Genomic DNA, 7,744 nt, shown 5'->3' with positions numbered 1-7,744 from the left:
AGTGCTTAAAGGAACAGGCTTGTAACCAGGAGGTACCCCGTTCAAATTCCAGCTCACCCACGGACTCACTGTGTGACCCTGAGCAATCCACTTAACCTCCTTGTGCTCTGTCTTTCAGGCGAGACGTTCTTGTAAGTGACTCTGCAGCTGATGCATAGTTCACACACCCTAGTCTCATATCTTGTAAAGCGCTTTGTGATGGTGGTCCACTATGAAAGGCGCTATATAAAAATAAAGATTAATATAGCAACAATCAATACCTCAATCACATACTGTAGATGACTGTTTGGACTTTTCTTCTGGAAACTTTTTTTCCAGGATTCTGCTTTTGCTCCTGCACCGCAGAGGAAGGGTTTGTTCTTAAGATCTGAATAGACTGTATATTCAATACCAAAATGATCGTCAAAGTGCACAGACTGGGAAATACAGAACACATGGATATTTACCACATTGACTTTTTGCATTTCTTCATTTTTAGCTCACTTGTACCAATGGTGTACAGGGGAACTACAAAGTTGTTTACAATGTGGTGGGGGGGGGTTTTTATTTTTACTTGTGTTAATCTCAGTCATTTTCCAGTATGGTTTTGTTCCACTGACATTCTCAGCTGGCTGACTAAATGCACAGCAGTTTATGCATGTCTTGATGGATCATTTACTTCCCAGGGAACTAGGAAAATGGCAAGTGTGCACTCTTTGGAGCACGTTAAAGTGAGTCATGTTTGAAACATTTCTGTCATGAACATCATACTTAGAAGTCATTTGACTTGAAACTGCAGAGGCATGTGTGTGGTGAAATACTGCTGATCATGACTTACCCGTCTGGTGATATCAATGCCACATGACTTCTTATTGCTCTCCACATTGAAAAGTGCTCTCAAATGCCACAGGCAATATCTTGTCATGTCATATCTTGTTTTGCTCAACTTAAAGGCATCTACAAATGCATAATTTTTGGTTTTCTGAGATTTTCAACATGCTGAAAATCACCCTCTCCTCTGCCCTTCCACCTACAATTTACTATGTATGCTACCAAATCTTCACCTTCCTTGTATTTTTCAAATGAACATCATTACGAAGCTTATAGTAACAGATACGAGAAGTAGAAAAAAACAAAACAATAATACTCTTAAGATTTAAAACATGACTACACTTTCCACACAGGTCCACATATAAAAGTTATTTACCTTAATAATTTACAATGACATATAGCCTTTCCTTGAGCAAGCATATGCAAATGCTAATGAGGATTTTAAAACACTTTCATAACCATTTATTTCCAGTCCAATAGTTTCTATTAAGTTCTGCATGTGTGGTCAGGAAACTAATAAGTGGAAAGAGTTTCAACAGTAACAGTAATAAATAAAACATGATATAATAGTTCAAATATAGCGCAAGACAGTACAACAGCGTTACAAGAAAAAAAAAATGAAGGATGTGTTAGTGTTCCCACCTTCAATGTCTAGGATCCTCAATATTTAAAACTGATGGCAGGCATATTTTAAATTCTCTCTTCAGTCATACAATGGCTGTGGACTGCAGCACTGTGTAATGAACCCAGCTTGACAGAGGAGCAGCCAAATTAATGACATCACTACTCTGCTAATGGTATTCCTTGCTTGGCGCATTCACAAGTGAAGCTGGAATATGCCACGGCGAGGCTCTACAAATTTAGGTTAATGCCACAAATCCCTTGAGTCTTAGTAACCTTTTTACACAGTCGGGTCCAAGAATAAAATGTTTTTGTGATGAGAGAATGTTTTCTTACAATATGGAAACTACTGCTCAGCTCTATTAACCAATGAGTTCTTGCCAGTAAAAGTTAGGAAAAAAATTCACCCAGCTACAGCACACAGGATAAGATGAACATGGGTTAAACATAGATTAAACTATAGATTTTACATTTGTAATGTGTAATGCTTTAAACATTAACGATTCCAATAACCTTATGAAAGATTTTTGGACTAACCAGTGCTCATGCTCATATGCATAAAAATAACCGTCTCCTTTGTCGTGCCAGTAATAGTGTTGACATCACAGTGTTTCATCGGGTGATGCACAAAAGCCATTTACCATCAAAAAATATCACTCTTCATGCTGTTAGAATAACGTGCCCTTAGAGGCCAATTTTTTCATTCAGAAATCTGTAGTGTGCCATTAACTGACCCTTATCGGCATCATAATTAACACATGCCTCAGACCAGAAGGAGAATGAGATGTGTCTTAACGAAGCCTTGATGTACTTCTGGATAGTAACCTCTCCTTTGATGCCCAAATTTCAGAGGTCCGTCCCTACCTTTCCCTCCCAGATGCAGAGATACTCATGCATTCATCTCCTCTCGGCTAGAGTACTGCAACTCTCTCTATGGTGGTCTTCCGTCATGTGTCACAAACCAATTGCAGCTGGTTCAAAATGCTGCTGCTAGGATCTTTACCAGATGTAAAAAACATGATCACCTCACCCCCTGTCTTGCCCAGGTGCACTGGCTACCTCTGTGTGTGTGTGAGTGTGGTGAGTACTGGGTGACAGGAGGCAAAAGTACATAGCTGCAGAACGAAGGCTCCCACAGCGTAACTCCCATAGGGTAGCTCCCACAGGGTAGCTCCCACAGGGTAGCTCACACAGGGTAGCTCACACAGGGTAGGGTTAGTTAACCCTTAGTTTTAGGGTCAGGTTATTGTTGTGTGTATTTAAAGTTACAGCCAATACCCCATGAACTTTAAGAAACATATAAATCACGTTTGTAGCTTATTCGCTGCTCTAAGAAAATGCCAGGTTCTGGTATGCTTGTGTGGACTGCACATCAAGAAAGAAAGAAAAATTATGCTGACAGGATGAAAATAAACTCAGCAACAGATACAAGTAGCTACTACAATGAAGACAATAATTAAAATATGGCATATAAACACACTCTACAGAGTTTAAACAAACTGAGATTGATCGTGGACTACAATATTGTTCAACTGCAAAGAAAAAAAAGTTTGACTCGTGCCAAAACAAAAGTAGTAGGTGTGTTACTTGTAGCCACCTGTACACTGAACAGTTTTCTATGTACATTTATAAATGATATATTTCTGTAATGTGTGTGCAGTATATGCAAGATACTGTATATTTTTATAATGTGTTAATGCGGCAACATTATCTGTTTTGTGTAAAATGTGCTGAAATCGTTTAGTTTCAATTTAACATCATGGTTTTTTTTGTTTATTTTTAGCATTGTACAATATGTGTAATGCTGCAGCATTTATGTTACCGTTAGCCGACAGGCCAAAGTAAAAAGAAAGTGTGCTAGGTTATTCACTTGATTTTACTACACTCTGTACAGCTATGGCCAAAAGATTGACATCACCTAGAATTCTAGGATTGAGACATCATTTAAAAAAAAATAACCAATATGAGCATAATTTTGTAATAATTATGTAACCAAAGAAACTAAAAAATGATATTGCAAACGTGTACTGTAAGCCATAATAGTAATACAGGATTTCATGTTAAATTTCAAAATGTCAAGTTGTTTTTGCTGAGTATATGGAAAACAACAAAGCGGTATGTAATTCAATATATTAACATAACATTATTCAGCAGGTTTCATTCGACTTTATGAAGCAAAATGTGCGCATTCTATAGGGTGGTGCAAAACTTTTGCCCATAGCTGTATGCATGCCTAATGTGCAGATTTATATTTTTACATTGGCTAATGTAATGTGTATGGAGAATACACTAATGTTATTTCAGCGCAATGATTTACATTTAAAATAAACCAAGCACTATAAATATGTAATTTATTTCAATGGTTGTAAATTACCACCATCTTTTATGCATATGGGCCTATGGGCCTTAACTATATGCAACATTACCTTCAAGTCACACGTACTTCCAATAAATACAGGACATACTTTAATGATAACTTATGGGGTATGCATGAATTACGCCTTACATTTTAACTGCAATGTTAATTTGAACTACTGTACAAAAATGTGGTCTTATTTAGTCCTGCGTTAATATTACAGTCCAAGAAGGAGGCTACTCTCGATGTAGTTAGCTACTGCGTTCACCGAGTCTCCCTACTGGTAGTATGCTATTACAGTTTTGTTTTTTGTTTTCTGTAACTCTTCCTTTCTCAATCTATTGTGATCTCCCTTCCCAAGTTGACAGATGCTTATTAAAAATTTAAACAAGAAAAAATTGTCCAAAAATACATTTTTTAAAAACAGTGCCGATACTGCACTAATGGAAATAAAGAAACGATAATATTGCATTGCTTATTGATCACCTTGCTATAGCAATATAAACCACTCCGAACATGGAATATTATAATTATATAGATTTACCATCCAAAAATGTGGTTGACAGATTGGTAAAGTGGGTAATGAGGTTGAGAGGGACAAAAACGGCGCAGAGAAATCCTGAAGATCAAGAATCTAGTCGCTTATTGACAACGTATTACACACATTACAAGTGAGTGATTCAACTGTATTCTTTTCATTTAACAAATTGTTATATTCTCAATAACCAAATGTCATTACAATTGGATGGGCAATTCTGTATATACTGTATATTCTATAAATGATACATAAATACTGCCTTCCCCAGTACCCCATATCCCAGTTGACAGTGACTTGCATCTAAAAGCAGGGCTTAAATCACTGATTTAGAAAGCCTGAAGTTTTTTTTTTTTTTTTTTTTTTTTTTTCTGGATCAATTAATTATTTTGTATTCAGAAAGTGTAAGATTTATTGCAGCATTTACATTTTTTATTACACTGCACATATTGTAGACAAGGCCAAATTCAAAAACAAATTGCTACAGTGTCTCAGACATGTCTGACTGCAACAAGCCAATTTGATAGTACATGTGTCAAATACTTATTCGGGTGTGAATAGCATTATTGAATACAAAAGAAACCGAGGAGCCTGCAAAACTTAGAGGAAACAAACATTATGTTACTTACCGTAACCCTGGTTCCCTGAAAGAGAAGATGACCACCAAAACATTACTTATGGGATATGTCTTCCTACTTACTGAGCTCTTTACATAGGAGCTGCCAATAGGCCCCTTCCTGGGGTGACATCTTCGGTCCCGCCTACCGAAGGGTTAAAACTGTTAAAACTTTCAATTCGAAGACGACCACCAACGACATTACTTATGGGAAAGTATACCAGAGCCAAAAGGAACAGCAGCATATGAGGGACTGTGGCAGAGTGGCTGCTGATTATGAACAGGTGCAGAGGTGATACAGTGCAGGAATAATCACACAGAAGGAAACTCTAATCCGTTTTGGAAAAAGGGTGCTTTATTTTGTATTCCTGGTCTGGCGACCAAATAATAACCTCCGGTTCTACACAGCAATGTGTAAAACCCGGAGAACAGAAAAACAGGGATTGCAGTCCAAACAATAAGCACACGTTTATCCGCCCCACAATATTTGCTACGATCACCAGTCCAGGTGTGTGCAATAGTGCACGAGGTGGGCAATAACAATTTAATTTCAGTGACTTTGTAGGGCAGTGTTGATGCTGTTTATGTGCTGGCCCAAGGCGACAGCTCCAGATATGTGTTAGCTGTCTGGGGGTTCACAAACAAAGAAGTTACTAACAGACAAAACAAACAAACAAAACACTCACGAATATTCTTTTTATATTTTTGGGAACTCTCACGGTCCTTCCAGTTCCTCTCAATTTGAACCAAGTGAAGGAAAAGGTTTACGATTCTCCGGCTCCTTTATGCTATTACACATGACCCCTTGGTAAGCGATTGCAGCTGTCTCTATTGCTTACAGCTGCTACATTGTTTACCTTCCGGGTCAATATGTTCCTGCAACGGAGTCTCACCTTCTTCCAGGCTGACCGACTTCCCGACCCAGGAAATGAACTGTCAGGCCAACCCTTCCAAAGACTTCCCCTTTCGCTACTTAGCGCCTTCACACGTCAGGAAATTTCCAGCCAGAACTCATTATATTTCTGTCACAGGGACACATCAGAACCCAAGGTTAGCGGTGCGAACATGCAACTCCAAGGACCCTCGTGCCTAATGAAGGCAAGGAAAAATCTATCACATTAAGGCGATAGAATCTGGAGAAAGTATGCTGCGTAACCCAGCTATCTGCATTACAGATATCTGACAGCAAGGCACTCTGAAGAGGGCCCAAGATGTAGCCAATCCTCTGGTGGAATGCATGGAGCAAGCCAGCATGATCATATGTAGTCAAGACTGTGTCCACAATCCAGTGTGACAGTCACTGCTAGGAGAGGGGCTGTCCTAGGGTCTGTATCCCGTGACAGACAAAGAGCTGGTCAGAATAACATAGGGCTCTTGTTCTATCCACGTAACACCTCAATGCCCGGACCTGGCAGAGAAAATTAATTCTCCTATTCTCCTCTAAAGTAAACGGAGGTGGATTGAAAGACTCCAGTTCCACACACTGGTTCACGTGGAAGGCTGTGATCACATTAGAGAGGAAAGCAGGATTTGTACACAGTGACACCCTGCTACCATTGTCCCAAATACGCATACAGGAGCTGTGCAGAGATAGCTCAATGACTCGCTTCGCAGAGGTGATTGCCAAGAGGAAAGCCATCTTCATAGCCAGATACTTCAAATCTGTGGAGTGTATGGGCTCAAACAGGGCCTTCGTGAGAGCTTCCAGTACAATATCAAGGCTCCATTCAGGGAGAACAACCCTTCTGGGAGGGCATAACCAACGAGCGCCTTTAAGAAACCAGGTTTCCAAAAAAGTCTACGGGGGCATGTCACGCAGAAATAGCCACCAAGTACACCTTCACTACAGAAGGTGACCTATCAGCATTGAACAGTTCCTGCAGAAACTGCAAGATAATTGGCAGAGGGCAGGAGACTGGGTCATGACCCTTAGTCAGACACCAGTTCTGAAAATATCTCCAGTTATAGTCGTTGTGAGCAGGGAGAGGGTTAATTTCCTCCCTGCTAGAGAAAAGAAAAAAAAAAGAAACACGTGAGAATGTAGAGATATCTTTTGTGTTAATTGTTTAAACATTAGTTATCCCCTGCACCTGCTGTTCATTGTAAATTAGAGCCAGGTGCAGGTTATTTAGAGGAAGCAGCCAGTGTGTTCAGGGCTGCTGGTGTGTTTGGAGCCCGGTTGTTGGTGAATTCAACTGTAACTAAAGGTAATGTGTAAAAGCCTTTTTTGTGTGAACGTGTTTTGGTCTTGCAGGTAAACAGCTTAGCTGTCCTGTTTTAGTTAGGTTCCTGTTTGTGTGTAGTTAGTGCTCTGGTAGAGCTAGGTGTTTGTTTCTGTTTGTTATTTTGTGCATTAAAAAAATAGCGCGCAATTTCTGTGTCCTGGGTCCTGGTTTTGAAAGGGCAACAAACCGTGGTGAGGTGCAATCATTTCACAGCGTATAACAACATAGTGGAGTCTGCCTTAGCCTTCTGCAACTTATCCATGACGCATCAGATAGGGTGTACCACAGTGTGTCATCTCTGCTGAGGGGAAGAGATCGACCTGCGCCTTCCCGAATTGTTTCCAAATGCGCTCCACCACCTGAGGGTGTAGCCACCACTCTAAGAGACCTCTGGAAAGGAGGTCCACTGCCCATTTCACCACTCCACGAAGTTGCACTGCCCACAGGAACAGCAGATTCCTTTGAGCCTACGTCAAAAGCTGGAAAGGCAATGCAATGCAACCCAGGGACCGTAGGCCACCCTAGCTGTTGATATACACCACCACTGCTGGGTTGTCTGTCCGGATCAACACATGTGTCCC

Source organism: Polyodon spathula, chromosome 11, assembly GCF_017654505.1.
Source record: "Polyodon spathula isolate WHYD16114869_AA chromosome 11, ASM1765450v1, whole genome shotgun sequence".
Classification (NCBI taxonomy): domain Eukaryota; kingdom Metazoa; phylum Chordata; class Actinopteri; order Acipenseriformes; family Polyodontidae; genus Polyodon; species Polyodon spathula.
This window is presented reverse-complemented; position numbering follows the sequence as displayed.